Source organism: Dipodomys ordii, unplaced genomic scaffold, assembly GCF_000151885.1.
Source record: "Dipodomys ordii isolate 6190 unplaced genomic scaffold, Dord_2.0 Scaffold26, whole genome shotgun sequence".
Lineage (NCBI taxonomy): Eukaryota > Metazoa > Chordata > Mammalia > Rodentia > Heteromyidae > Dipodomys > Dipodomys ordii.
This window is the reverse complement of record NW_012267242.1, coordinates 3,078,113-3,093,286: the sequence shown is the minus strand read 5'-3', so window position 1 is coordinate 3,093,286 and position 15,174 is coordinate 3,078,113. Positions and strand designations below refer to the sequence as shown.

General features: G+C 40.0%; 1 long non-coding RNA gene across 1 annotated transcript; it reads left to right on the top strand.

The window, feature by feature from the left end:
* Positions 1 to 3,565: 3,565 nt before the first annotated feature.
* LOC105984850 lies at positions 3,566 to 7,108 on the top strand. Its single transcript, XR_001175016.1, has 3 exons — positions 3,566 to 3,746; positions 5,560 to 5,674; positions 6,936 to 7,108. It is a non-coding gene; the product is annotated as an uncharacterized LOC105984850 (long non-coding RNA).
* Positions 7,109 to 15,174: the final 8,066 nt, after the last annotated feature.

Below are 15,174 nucleotides of genomic sequence, written 5' to 3'. Positions count from 1 at the left end.
CCTGCCTAGGCTGGATTCGAATCATGATCCACAGATCTCAGCTTTGCTGAGTAGCTATGACAGAGTCACTAGTATATGACCCTGTAGAAGGTTTAATGCTCTACTTCTACTGCCTTAAAGTTCTTAAGGATTTCTGACAAAGAACTTTACATCTTCACTTTGTACTAGACTCATAAATTATGTAGCTGATCACATCTACATGGGTTATTGTGGTGAAAAGTTAAGTTCTATGCAGTACTGAATTAAAAATAAACCACCCTCATATTATCTTGTCAAAAAAGGCCAGTTGTTCCCTAAAGAAAATCTGATAACTGGGCTAAGATAAATATTTTATGAAAACCTGTATGGAGCCAGTGATTACTCCTTTGTCTTAAGTGGTGCCATTTAATATGAATAATATTGCATATTTCTGTTTGTTTCAAAAACTTTGAATTATCTAGTCAACATTAAAGCCAATGGGAGTTGGAACAGTTTTTTTGACAATACGTAGGATTGTGCCAGGGCTTCAAGCTTACTGTTCATGTGCACCACCATTGGAACTATGCCCTCCATTCTTTTTCTTTCAGTTTAGTTTTGATATAGGATCTCACAAACTCTTGAGCATTAACAAAAAAGAAAGCATACGTGATATGATTTACCTGGCTATGAATCAATTGTAGATTTGATCTCCATATTCGAGAAATAGAAACCTGAAGGACTGTCTGTAGTTGTTTGCTCTCACCAAAAAGTGCACTATAGGAATCGAAACATCTAAAAGAAGGGCAGACACACCAATCTCCCTGCTGCTGACTGCAACACACCTGCAGAAATGCTATGGGAAAAGGTATAGTCACCTCCACCATTGTTACTTAGGTGTCAAAATTGACTCAATACGATTCTGAGCCTTCACTAATCATAAGTTTGGGTTTTAGGGTGTAAGTGGACTCACTAATATATGGAGATGGCCTAGATGAAAGGAAATAGTTTTCAAATTTATTTTTATTATCTTTAAATAGTTGCACAAATGGGTTTCAATCCAACAGATTAATTTATGCCTACAATATATCTAAAGGAAAGTTTTCAAAGAGGCTCACTGACAAAGTTCAGGCCACCAGCTCCAGCCAGTTTATCCAAAGTCCTTTCTTGAAACTGTCAATTCACATCTTAAGGAGATTTCTATCATATTTAAAGGTTAGAATAAAAAAGAATAAAATCAGGTTGTCTGCAAGGAAATGGATACAACTGGAGGTCATGCTAAATGAAATAAGCCAGACTCAGAAAGACAAATGTGGCATATTCATTCTCATATGTGGAGCTGGAATCTTTTAAGAGTAGAAGGAAAGGACACCACTGGCAGGGGAGACGGAGAACAAGATGACAACAAGGGGGCGAATATAGTCAAAGTACGAAAATACCATGAACTCTGATATCTCATACCATGTTTATACACTAACAACAAAAAAGAAAATTTCAAGAGCAGGAGGCAGAGGAGATTTTACTGCAGGCAATGGGTTATCTGTTGGATACAATTTGTTCTACTTCTAATGTACATTCTTTCTTTCTCCCAGGGCAGATTTAAGGCAAGAGTGGTTTTTCTTTCTTTTTCCTCTGTCTCCCTGTCTGCCTATCTGTCTGTCTGTCTGTCTCTCTCTCTCTGTCTCTCTGGCTCTCTGTCTCCGTCTCTGTCTGTCTGTCTGTCCTATCCTGTCTGTCTGTCTGTCTGTCTGTCTGTCTCTCTCTCTCTGTCTTTCTGGCTCTCTGTCTCTGTCTGTCTGTCTGTCCTGTCCTGTCCTGTCTGTCTGTCTGTCTTTCTCTCTCTCTCTCTCTCTCTCTTTAGGATGTAGGCAGAATTATTTTCATCTAGAAGTCCCTGCATCTTGCTAGAGACACTTTGGTGTTCCCGAATACCCCTGTGCTGCTCCCAAAGTATGGGGAAAATGGATAATGATTGGGAAGAAGTTGGATATGGGAAGGGCATGCACCTTCTTTCCCTGTTGGAGCTGTCTGCCAGGAGGTTTTGTGAAGATCACATGGATTTAATGCCAGGTTTCAGGAAGGCCCTCCTGATGTATCCTTCAGTTGCCCCCTTTCTACTATTCATCAGTGTCTGCTAATTAGAAAATCAACTCTTATTTATACCAACAGTTTCCAACACCCCCACCCAAGACAGCTAAATGAGGAGAATAGATGAGCCAGTCTTATTAAAAATGATTTAAAATTTATCAGTTCCTATTTATGTTCCTTTTATGTCCCAATCTTCTACAGATTTAACGAGTCCAGATGAGAAGGTTTTGAGGTATAGCAATTTATCCCTTGAGTAACACAAAACTTGATTATACTTGAGTAATATTCATGACCCTAGCAGCAGAGATGACAACAATGGCTAACATTGCCAAGCATTTGTCCTGTGCTAGGCACAGTACTCACCACTGTGCATACATTATCTCATTTAAACCTCACAAAACACCTGTGGAAGTAAATGTTGTTGTCTTCATTTGTGTATAAGGAAACTAAAGTTCAGAACGTTTAAGAATTAAGAGTTCACACAGGTGACGTTATATAGGCCTCTATTTTCTATCTTAGGTTTTCTTAGTCTGATATTTCTTGGTGCATGGCCCTTGAACCAGGGAAATCAGAAAACTCTAGGGATCTTCAACTTCCTGGGTCTTGCCTTCAACTAAGGGAATCAGAATCTCTGGGAGTGTAACCCTGGAGTCTGCACTTGAAACATGTTCCCCAAGATACTCCTATGCACTCTAAAGTTTGAGAATCACTGTCTGGCTTCTGAGATGTTTAAAACAGCAAGGTTATTGGGTGTGAGAGTGTGTTGTTAACTTGGAGGGCTGAAATTGACTTCCTTCTAGTGGACCAGTGGGGAAAAGTAGAGGCAGAGACTTGCGTTTTAGTCCTTGATTGGGTTTATGTAATTTATTTAACCTCTCTTGGCCTCTAGTTTCTCATTTGTAAACCAGGAAGTCTACTCCTTTTTTAAAAAAAAATTTCTTTTCCAGATGGTTGTGAAGATTGAAGGATAGATCAGAGTAGAATGAAACTTAAAATGTAGAAAGTATTCTGCAACTCTATGGCCTATTAACCACAGGTTTGCCCAGGACTAGGGAGCAGAAACAGCAATCTGCATGATGCTGGCTCCTTAAAAAGATGCAGAGGAGATGCAATAAGCAGCAAATCCTCCTAGGGCCTGGGCATCTTTGAATTAGTACAATTTCTTAGGAAAGAGCATTTCCCCTAGGACTTAGAGGAATTGTTTCCTTCTAAGCCAAGAGTGCACACTGTCTTTCTACTGCTGGCCTTCATTTACCTGCCTGTGTCATATAAGACTCAGGGCTGCTCTCTGCCACAACTTGTCCCCTATGAGAAGGTAGAAGATTAGCACCTGCCCTTCCCTGGTCACACCCTCTGTTGCCACCAAGTCTTCATCAGTGTGATTGAATGTTCTGTACTTGCCAGGATTAGTATGGCTATGGATTGGATAAGGGTGCCTCAAAGAACTATATGTTGAAAGTTTGTTATCCAGACTGTGGTATCATTGGGAGATGGTGTAACCTTTAAGAGGTGTGGCCTACTTGGGGACCTCAGACCCTTCCTGTTTCTTTCTCTCCCTTCCTGGCCTCTACGAGGTGAATAGGTCTCCTCTAACAACATATGCTGTCACAGGCCCCAAAACAGCAGGCCAGAAGAACACGAATGAAGACCTCTAAATTGATTGTCAACTGAAGCCTTTTCTGTTTTAAAATTGCTGAAATAAGGTAAACCTGACTACATACATATGTATCATTTTATTTAATCCTCACGGCTGTGCTGTGAAATCAACACTTCAGTTATCACTGTTTTATAGGTGAGGAAGCAAGCATCGGGAGTTTAATCTGCCTTAGGTTGTGAGTAGTGAAAGTCAGGACTCAGTTCTTCTCTCCTACAGAAAGCTCTCAGGAAAGGCTGTTTGAATAGCGCTGTGCCTGGAAGTGTAAGAAGCGTTATGCTATTCTAAGGCCTCGGAAGGAGTGTCCATATTTGAAAGCAATCTCTTCCTTTCCCTGGCCCTCTACAATGTGGCCTAAGTTATTCAATTAGGAAGGGAAATAATTGGCAGTGCAGAACGCCTCTAGCAGTGGTAATTACCTCCAGTGCCTTGTTGGAATAGTCAAGCTACATTTCAGTTTATGCTGTAAAACCTTAATTATAATATAAACAGCTGCCCTTCAGCCCTGCAGGGCAGCCTTCCCCCTCCCTGCCCCGCTCTGCCTTCGTTCTCTGGTCTGGAATGGTACTCCCTCATGAGTGGTCAGGAAGGTTCAGGAGTGGGAAGGTACTCTGGGGTAAAGGGGAGCTGATTCCAGTATGTGCAGAGAGGCTTAGGAGGCTAAACTCAAGGGAGCCTCTGTCAGATAGCTATCTTCAAATAAGGAAGTCATAGGCAGCAGCTCCATCTCAGTACCAAACACAGTAGAGTCTCAGGGGCAAAAGTCTCTAGAAGTGAGCTGTCAGCACCATTCTGCTTGCATGGGGTTTGGCAGAATATTATGTGGTTTCTAGGTAATTATCTCTTTTCATCCACTCCCTGTGAGGGATAATAGCCTTTCCTTCTGAAATCAGGCTCCATGATTGAAATGGAGACCTACAGAGTAGAGGTAGGGCCTATATACCAGGTAGTATACTAGATATTGTCACAAGCATTTCCCCCATCAAGACTTCCTAGCACCTGCATATCTGGGACAATAACAGCCCAGTCCACTTGGTTGTTGGGGAAAATATGCCTTTGAAAGTTTAATGGAAGATGAGGTTTAAAATGCAAACCATTCTGTGAAACACTTGGGCTCAGGTTCAGGTAGTTTGTGGATAATAGACAGTTTTACTCACAATGGAGTCAAAGGAAAGATTTGTTACCATCAGGTATCCAAGAAGATCCAAGAACGGGATGGTGATGAAGAAGAAGAATCAATAATAGCTAAAGATACTGATTGCTGGGTTCACAAATCTGCCTATTAATGTTGGCTCTGACCCTCTCCAAGGTGCAGCTCTGTGTGAGCTGATGACTGGATTTAGAATCTATAAAGACCAGGAGTCAGAGTAGTGGAGTGGGGTCATCTGATGGTTGGGATGGTCAATAATATGGTTTCCTCCACTCATGTTCTCATTGATTATTATGGGAAAGATGTGGCTTCTGGGTGATTCTCAAAACTGAGGAAGTATCCTAGTCCCCGGAGAGCAAGAAAAAATCATTAGACAATCTTTTTGAAAGTTGTTTCCTCCTTTATTTAATTTGATTTCTGTGTGTTTTATAATGTGTTTCATAAATGTGTTTGATATGCAAATTAGGACATTTATCTAATTTGCCGAATATAGCTATGTCATGTACATAAATATATGATGCATATATTCATGGCCAAAATTTTTGAAGCCAATTGGGTGACATGCTGTTATGATCCCATGAATTTCTCGTAAATAAAAAAAAAAGCAAACAAACCATGCTTGAGGGATAGTATTTCATTTTGATGACTTGGAGTAATAGTAATTATTCCTCATGGAATATCTATGATTCTGATCTCCCTATCCATCTTGTAGAAACAAGGTGACATGGAGACACACAGAAACTCTGGTGCTGAACTCCCTGGAACATACTGACGCTGACCTACCTGGATTCCACGCTTGCTCTGTTACTCGAGCCATGTGTTATGGGGTAAGTTATTCAGCTCATGTTTGGTAGATGGGTTTACATCCCTGTAGTGGGGATGGTCAAATGAGTTAATACATGTATAGTGGCTATAATAATATTTGAACCTGAGTACCCAGCCAGTAAATGCTAGTTAAGTGGAATTTTACTAAGAAATGGATCTTCAGGGAATGGAGAGGACAGCTGACATTTACCTCCTAGTTGGATGATGCTAAAGTATCTATCTTGGGACCTATAATAAAATGGTTCCAAGTTCTTATCACAACAGTTGGATATGGGAAGGTATGTCTGCTTCTGTTTCTAAGAATCTTCAATTCCAACCTCCTAAATGCATCCTCTATATTTCCCCAACTGGAGCAGGGAACTGGACATTGGCAAACTTCCCTTTCAATGTGAAGATTCTCAGCAAGCTGGCCTTCATTCTAGCAAGTGTGTTCTTCCATCTTGCTGTGGTCCTCTAGTGTTCTGAGTTTTTCAAGCCCTCTTTGCTCCCAGGAGAGATTCTAGAGTCTTGGAGAGATGAAGATAAAGCCTATGAGGGTCTTGCATTAAGAAAAGTTATGCTGAGGACTTGGAAAGCAAAGGAAGAACTTCTGCTAGATAGGGTCTACATGGCTAGATGATGACTTAGTTGTTACCATACCTTCCCACTGGTTTTCCTTCACAGTTCTTAGGTACAACATCCACTTGTTCTGACTCTATAAATTCTAAAAGCATGTTGTCTTTTCCATAAAGATTTGAAAGTGTCTTGTGAAGTTTCAGTGACTTTGTAACACCCAGGTTGCTTTAACCCAAGCTTTCTCTTCCAATAGCAGATGCTGTATGCAATTGTAGGCCCATCTAATCTTTCAAGAGCTTTTGGGGGGTAGGGGAAGAAATATTGATCATGATGGGAAGAAGTTATCTTACTATAAACTTTCCACAGAGGATGGCCAGCTCTACCTGACTCCCAGGCTTTGGCATCCTTACCTGCCCTCTTCCAGCATCAATGATTTCTCCTCCTCTACTTCCCTTTTCCTAAGGAAAAAGGAAGAGTTTTCTGAGGGCTGAGGGTTTTTTTCCTTTTTATATTAGAAGTGGTCAGAGACTAACAATAAGTAAAATATCCAGCAAAAAAGGGGAAACTTGCAATGTTCTAAGATACTTTAAATGGTGCACTTGAAATGCATTAGGATAGAAATTGAAGTCCTTGAGTGGATTTTAAAAAATATTCTTTTTATTTCACGTTAACCTGAGTTCAACTTTCTCTTTTCTATTCATTTCCTAGAAATCCTTCTTTAATGAGAAGCTAAAGGATGATACACACATTGCTCAGTAGTGGAGAGACTGAGCCGGGCCAGCTTCATCTGTGAATTCTCTCTTGGTAGATGATGAACTGAGGCTACTTCTCTCCAGAGACAATCAAAATAACACTTTGTGGAAATCTCTGGCCAAAATAAAAATGAGTTGCTTCCATGGTTATAAAGTCTTTTTGTGTATCACTTTTCCTGATTCCAGTGATCCAGTTACAAGTTTACAAGTCTGGGTGGAACCATATTCAGTTAAATGAAGATAAAGAGTCACTTTTCTATATGAGCAGAAAACACCCAAGGATGGTAGGAAAATCCTATGTATTAGCAGACTCATAAAAGCCAATTCCTAAAGTAAAAAGACTATTTCCCTCCAGAGTTACCACATGCCTTTCCTTTTGAGTTCATTTATATTTCAAAGCCAATTTGTCCAGGAATAAATCTCTTTAGCACACTTAACTAACACCTGGAGATATGTCCCAGGGGAACCAATGTCCTAAATGAACTGTCTCAACAAAGGATTTGACAATAGCATTGTTGATTCTGGAAATTTCACCTTCAGGAAAAAAAAATCATGAATAGAATGCTGGGAAATATAGAACACATGGAATTTAAGAATCTACAAATTAAGTCCAAACTCTTAAAAAGAAGGTTTGGGTGTTAACTAAGTATATAGCAAAGAAAAGGAGCAGACTTGTGTAGTCCTGAAGTTTAGAATTGGTCCATTTACCTTAATTAAATAAACCCAGCTGGCTGTTAGACTTGGGTTTGTGGTAATTTCTTCCCATCCATCTAAAAAAGGACATGCAATCTTCTCCCTCCTTGCTTCCTCTTCCCTCCCTCCCTCCCTCCCTTCCTTCCATCCTTCCTTCCTACCTTCCTTCCTTCCTTCCCTCCTTCTTGCCTGCCTGCCTGCCTTCTTGTAAAAAAATTTCTTGGGATCACCAAGGTAGCCCCAGGAAAGCTAAAATTAAGCTTCAAAGATTGTTTTTAATTTTGATTCACATGTACCACCTTATCTTAAAAGGAAGGTAAGGTTTATTAAATACTTTTCTTGAGATGTGATTAGCATACAATAAACCTATCTAACTAGTCACAGATTCAATGCAATTAAATAAAGGAACGGGTACCAAAATGTCTTATACAATGCTCAGTATTATCCCTAAATTTAAATATGGCTGGGCTGCTAATAGTAGCTTTGTTTACAAATCTTCCTTTCCTATAGAATAGCCTAAAATCCAAAGCTGAAAAATAGTGAGGCTCTTAATAATTTGACTTCATCCTCCTCTGTTGCTCATTGGCTGCAATGCTGTCTCTCCCCCACTCCCCAACTTGTCAGATGAACCTGGATGAGATACAATGATCCCTGTTCAGAATTTCCTTATGCTGCTATATTTCTGCCCATCAGGTCCCTGCCTCTCCTTCAAGATGAAAAGCCAGCTGTCCCCAAGGGATCTTTCTGATGACTCTGACTGGTTATTAATTTCTTTTACCAATGCTATGTTGCTCAGTTCCATCACTGTAACAAAATACTCAAGATAAATGATTTACAAGGAGGGAAAGTAGTTTGGGCTCAAGGTTTCAACAATCTCAGTGAAGAGTCTGCTGGACTATTTCTTTTAGGGCCAAGACAAGTCAATACATCATGGTAGAATGGCCTGGTGAACAAAGTGGCTTGCTTCATGACAGAGAAAGAGGAGGGGCCTGGGTCCTAATATCTATGTCAAGGGCATGTCCCCAATGACCTAACTTCCTCTCATTAAGCTTCAATATCTTAAAGGTTTCTCCACTTCTCACAATGCTGAAGACTAGCAACAAACTTTCAACACATATGTCTCTGGGGAACATTTCAGTTCCAAACCATAGCAGGTGGCTTATTTCATCATGCTATATTGATTCTAAGATATTTGTCACATTCTATTTTGCACCACTTATCATAACTAGCTCATCCTTTCTTGTAAGTTTGATAAACATTCATTGAGCATACATAATACCTGAGCAGTGAGCTAGAGATGAGAGGGGCTGGGTAGAGGTACAGAGATGAATGGCATAGTGTTTGCACTGCAAAGGCTCATAGCTTGGAAAGGAGCCTGAGGCTGCAGGCTTTACCATGTTCAACTCTGTCTCGAACATTGTCTCCAATGTCCCATGCATAGTAGAGACAGATGCTAAATAAAATCAAACAGTATTAAAGGTGAAAAAATATCGGACTGTTGAGTACAATTGCTTTATACAAGAGAAAATGAAATCTTGAGCAAGAAAAAGAATATATCCAGGGTTACCAGCAATTCAAGAAGTTATAAGTAGATGGTTATAAATAATGAAAATATAAGTAGAGTGCTATAAATAACCAAGGTGGAAGGTTAAGCAAAGGCACTGTTGATGTGGTGGTGGTAATAGTGGGTATTATTTTTCCTCTAAAATCCAAAATTGTCTTTGGTGACAAGAAGTCCCCCCTCATTTTTTGCACTTCTCAGAGACTTTGGGAAGTGGCCACTGGCACTGTCTTCTGCTCTTTTCAGAGCCCATGATGTTGGAATTTGTATATGTAAAATTCTTTATTCTTTTCTTGATTGTTTTTTGGTCTCATTTGGCTTTGTTGCTCAGGGCTGGCTCTCTACCACTTGAGCCACAGCTCCACATCTGCCTTTTTGGTGTTGAACTGGAACTAAGAGTCATTTTGATTTAGCTTTGAACTGTGATTAAAGCCCTTTTTGCCCATGGAAGTAAATGCTATATCCTATGAGGTATCTTGTGACTTTACAAGAACCTGGGCTCAAATTCTAGACCAGTTACTGGCCAACTTAATGCTTTGAAAGAAAAGACTTAGTATTCCTTGTTTGTTAAATAAGGATGGTAATAGTTATGAGATAGCACTATTATGAGGTTTACATTAGTGATAAACCAAATTAATGTATGAAAAAAAGCAAAGTGAGTTAGTGTTGGTGGCAGTGGGGATAGTGGTGTTGGTGGTAGAAGTAGATATCATAATTCAAACCTACCCACAACTTACTATTAGCTTTCTGCTAATGCTGTTTGGATCCTAAAAAGCAGTCCTTTGTGAACTTACCCATTGGATATATCGGAAAGAAATTCATGCCATTATACTTTCCAGATCTCCTTTCTTATCAGCATTAGATCTGTCTTTAACCACACAGCAAAGAATAAGTGGTGCTCTTATGATTTTAGTAATGTTGATGCCTCCTTTTCATCCTACATGTGTTCTTCTCCTTTACCCCAGAAACAAGTTCTCTCAGTTACTGGCCACATCTTTTCACTGAATCCTTGAGTCAGCTGCCAGTGTTGCTGGTTTGTTGTTGTTTTTTTATATTAGTCATGCTTCACACACCCTCCGTGCTTTATTTACTGCTTTAGGCAGCAACTTGTTTGATTGCATGGTGCCTCTTTTCTCCATCAGCCAAACCATCCATGGTTTCTCAATTTCAGACTCAAATGAGACAGGATGAAAATGCTGGTTTTCGAGGCAGAGAAGAGACAGATTAACTATAGTGTAGTCATTTCTCTCTCAAATCAATACTCACAACATAACTATATGCTAGATAAGCTATCAGCAAAAAATTTAAAAGTTATTCACAATCTACTATTATTAAAAGAAATAGACAAGATATGTGAGTGTACGACTAATATGAACTGGTTAAGAAAATTAGTTTTAGTGACTGTACTTGGGTAAACAAAGATTCAGATTTATCTTGTCTTGCCCTGTCCATTGACTACGTTATTGTACCCTGGTCTTCTGTTATTTTGTTATTGAAATTTCCCAATTATCTTCTGAAATGTCAACAAACAAACCAAAAAAATCATATTACAATGAGTATACTTTTCATATTGAAAATATTGCACTTACATATCACTACTTGAAAATACTTTATTTGTGAATGAACATATGGCAAATTTTGCTGTACTAGAATATTTAGTTCATCACTTGCATAATTCAAAGCTGAAAGATTTCACTGATCATCTACTTCATGCCAACTCTACATTAGACATTCTGGAATAGAACTTCTTAATCTGGATCCATGAAATCTTGGGAGGTCTATAAGTAAATGTTGGGGAGGTGTGGAATTTAGCAGCTATAAATGTATAGTTCTTTTGCTGAAGGAGCAAGCCTGCTACCTCCAGAAGCACTGTTGTCAGTATTAAGTGATCATGTAGGAAAAGGTTTAAGGAACAGTGAGTGTAGTGTAGCTGTGGCTCAAAGTGATAGAATTCCAGCCTTGAGCAAAAAAGCTCATGTACAGCACCCAGGCCCTGAGTTCAAGCCCCAGGACTAGCACACACACACACACACACACACACACACACACGATTAACCATGGGGTTGAAAGCATGGTTCAGTTGGTAGGGCACTAGCCAATGACTGAAACCATCAGGTACTAATGAGTTTGAGTCCCAGCCTCAGACCTAAAAAAAAAAGAAAACAAAGAAAAACAAAGAAAAGAAATGGTGTGTGGTACACAAAATATGCTTTAGGATGAAGATGTTGCCAATCATTAGCTACTGTTTTTCTACCAGAAAAGAGGTAAGTCAAGGGCAAATTTCTGGTCCCAAGAAATAACTCCAAAGTTATTCAGTTCTTCCAATTGTTGTTATTATCTTATTATTAAATATTTTGTTTGAGGAGGAACTCACTCAGATCCTGGAGAAATAGAGCATCCAAATCTTCTCGACGCCTCATTATAAAAATTCCTCTCCCTGTTTCTCCTCTGCCACTTGAATTTTGTCCTTCCTGCTGTGTTCACACATATGCCCCAAATCCTTCACCTTGTGCATTCCCCCCACCCCCCCCCACCCCCGCTTTGCTTCTCTCATTCCTTCTCAGTTCCTTTCCTCTGCCCTTGGCTACAAACCTGCTCTGTAATTCACAACAGAGCAGCTGTCGTTGGCTGGGAGAAGCAGGCTCCTTGGTTTTAAACAGTCCCAGAACAAGGCAATGACTTTGGTCTCCGGCCTCCTCAATAGACTGCACAACAAAGCTGTTGGTGAAAGAAGGTGTCTCCTAAGAAGTTCACATTACGGCCCATGGTGAAAGAAAATGGTGATATTGTTACAGCTGCCAGTTTCTTCCCATTGTCTTCCTTGTCAAAAACATGCCCCCTCCAAAGGGCTGGGATGCGTTTCAGTACAATTTGAGAATGTTCAGTAACCCAATATTATCTCCATTTCCCTCCTTGTTTCATGTTACTTTCTGATCCTTGAGTTCTCCCAAGTTCACAGCGGTCCATGACATCTCCGTGACTCGCTAACTTTCCCATTATACTTCCAGTCAATGGGAGGACAATAGATTGTGTTATTCTGTATTTTGCTACCCTGTCACTCAGTGTTTTTATCTCCGTTGATACCCTGGTACCAGACACAGAAACCAAAGTAGGTTGTCTTGTCTTCAGCGAATCTTGAATGCCTTTTGTTCAAGAGAGGCGTTTTGTATTCATCAGTCAACTGAGGACTCATCCTGAAGAAGGCCTCAGTCAGCACACAGCCCAAGTGAAAAGGGGATACTCAGGCTGTGAAATATTCATAGCCAAAGGTGCCTCCGCGTTCACCTTTTGGCCTCACGAGCCTGAAAGGATCCCCCAGTGGTAAGTGGCAAATCTTGCGAGCATAACATTTCCTGGATGAAATTATGTGAGTGCCTCCTATCCACTTTTGATATGAAAGCTATTCACATGGGCCCATTTATCTTCCTACTCCATCTGCCAACTGACCGTGTCAAACATCTGTAATAGAAAGTCCACAGGTGAAGTGATACTGATCAAAGCTTTACCCAATTTCTTCCCCCACTTCTTCAAAAGAGGTAATAGTCTTTCTCCCCTCCCCGATTCACTGCATCTTTAAATGTCTCTCTCCTGGTGCTGAAAGAATAGAGGCCAAATTAAATGGCATGTTGATTGTCTTTCTGAAGAATAAAAATCTTAACGGATCAATAAAATCAAGTGCAGACAGAAAGCAATGGGAGAATATAATGGCTGCTAATTTGATGCCATCAGTTGATGGCCACTAAATGTCAAATTCATCTAAGTCAACCAAAGCCATAGCAATACACAGGGGTAGAATGGAAAGAGGTGAAATGGAGAGGAAAAAGACAAAAAAAAATCACTTAAAAATGTTAACATATAGCCGGGCGCCAGTGGCTCATGCCTGTAATCCTAGCTACTCAGGAAACTGAGATCTGAGGATCACAGTTCAAAGCCAGCCAGGGCAGCAAAGTCCGTGAGACTCTTATCTCCAATAAACCACTAGAAAACTGGAAGTGGTGTTGTGGCTCAAGCAGTAGAGCGCTTGCCTTGAGCTGAAGAGCTGAGGGACAGCGCCCAAGTATAGAGTTCAGGCCCCACAACCGACAAAAAAAATGTTAACATATAATAACTGTATAAAATAATGGATTTCATTATGACATTTTCATATATACATATATATAGACTCTCCAATTCCATCCATTTTCCTGCAAATGACATGGTGTTATCCTTCTTTGTAGCTGAATAAAATGTCTTTGTGTATGAATACCATATTTTCTTTATCTATTCATAAGTCAGTGGGCACCTAGGCTGATTGCACCATTTGGCTATTGTGAATAGTGTTGTGATAAATGTAAGCATGCAGATATCTCTACTGTGTACTGACTTTGATTCCAGGAGTAGTCTAACTGAGTCATATGGTAGTTCTACTTCTAGAGTTTTTGAGGAAACACCATACTGATTTCCATAACGGCTGAATGAATTTACATTCTCACCAATAATGAATAGGGTTTCTTTTTCCCTGCATCACTGCATTTGTTGTTTCTTGTTTTTCTGAGAAGGTGGCTCAGTGGTAGAGTGCTTGCCTTGCATGCCTGAGGCCCTGGGTTCGATTCCTCAGCACCACATAAGCATAAAGAAAAAAGCCAGAAGTGGCGCTGTGGCTCAAGTGGTAGAGTGCTAGTCTTGAGCTGAAGAGCTGAGGGATAGTGCCCAGGCCCAGAGTTCAGGCCCCACGACTGGACCCAAAAAAAAAAATTTTTTTTTTCAATGACACTGTGGATTAAACCCAGAGCCTTGGACATGGCAGACATATACCCTACCTTCAAGCTCCATCTCCACTCCTTACACATCAGTTTCAGTAAAATTTATTCCTTCAGAGTTACTGATAAAATAATAATGGGATGCTCATAATTCCAAGATTTACAACAAACTATTCTCTTTTAATTTGGGGTAGCCTCTCTCTTTATGTTGATCTAGATTTCAATGGCCAGAAGGTTCTATTTCCAAAGAAGGACTATTTAAAAAAGGAAGTAGGAAATAAAGTCTGTGCTCATCCCTAGTAAGGATGGGGTGACTACCTTTTTTTTTTTTGTCGGTAGTGGGGCCTGAACTCTGGGCCTCCGTGTTGTCCCTCAGCTCTTCAGTTCAAGGCTATCACTTGAGCACAGCGCCACTTCAAGCTTTTGTTTCTGCTTATGTGGTGCTGAGGAATTGAACCCAGGGCCTTATGCAAGCAAGGCAAGCGCTCTACCACTAAGCCACCTTCCCAGCCCTGTGTGGTAACTGCCTTTATTTTGTGCCCATTACACACCAGGTATAGAGCATCTCATATATTTTATTAAAGGGAAGATTAAAAAATAGAGACCAAGACTCATGGTCATAGATTTAACTTTAGTGTGCATTTCATCAATCACTATTGCCTAGAGAATAACTAAAGTAGACTGGCCAAGTCCATATTCAACAAGTTAGCATTCACAGGCATGAGGCACTGGTACCTGGTTATCAAATCCTTTTTGAAAGGTGTTCATGCTAGCTTCTTTGGAGAATGAGATCTGAGGATTGCAGTTCAAAGCTATCCCTGGAAGGAGATTCTTTTTTTTTTTTAAATTCATCAATTATTTTTTATTCTTTTTTTTTTTTAATTTAATTTTATTTTATTTGTGAACAAACTGTACAGAGGGGTTACAATTGCATGGGCAGGATAATGCGTACATTTCTTACCAAGCATTGCAGCCTCCTCCTTTGTTTACCCTGGAAGGAGATTCTTATCTCCAACTAACTACTAAAATGCCAGAAATGGAGTTATGGCTGAAATGGTAGAGTACTAGCCTTCAGTATAAACAGCCAAGGGACAATGCCTCAATAATGGCACACGAAAAATGGGGGGCAGGAAGAGAGAGGATTGTTACAAATTGCCTGTGCCTATGATAATGAGAAGTTTTTAGATGAAAAATAGAAAAGA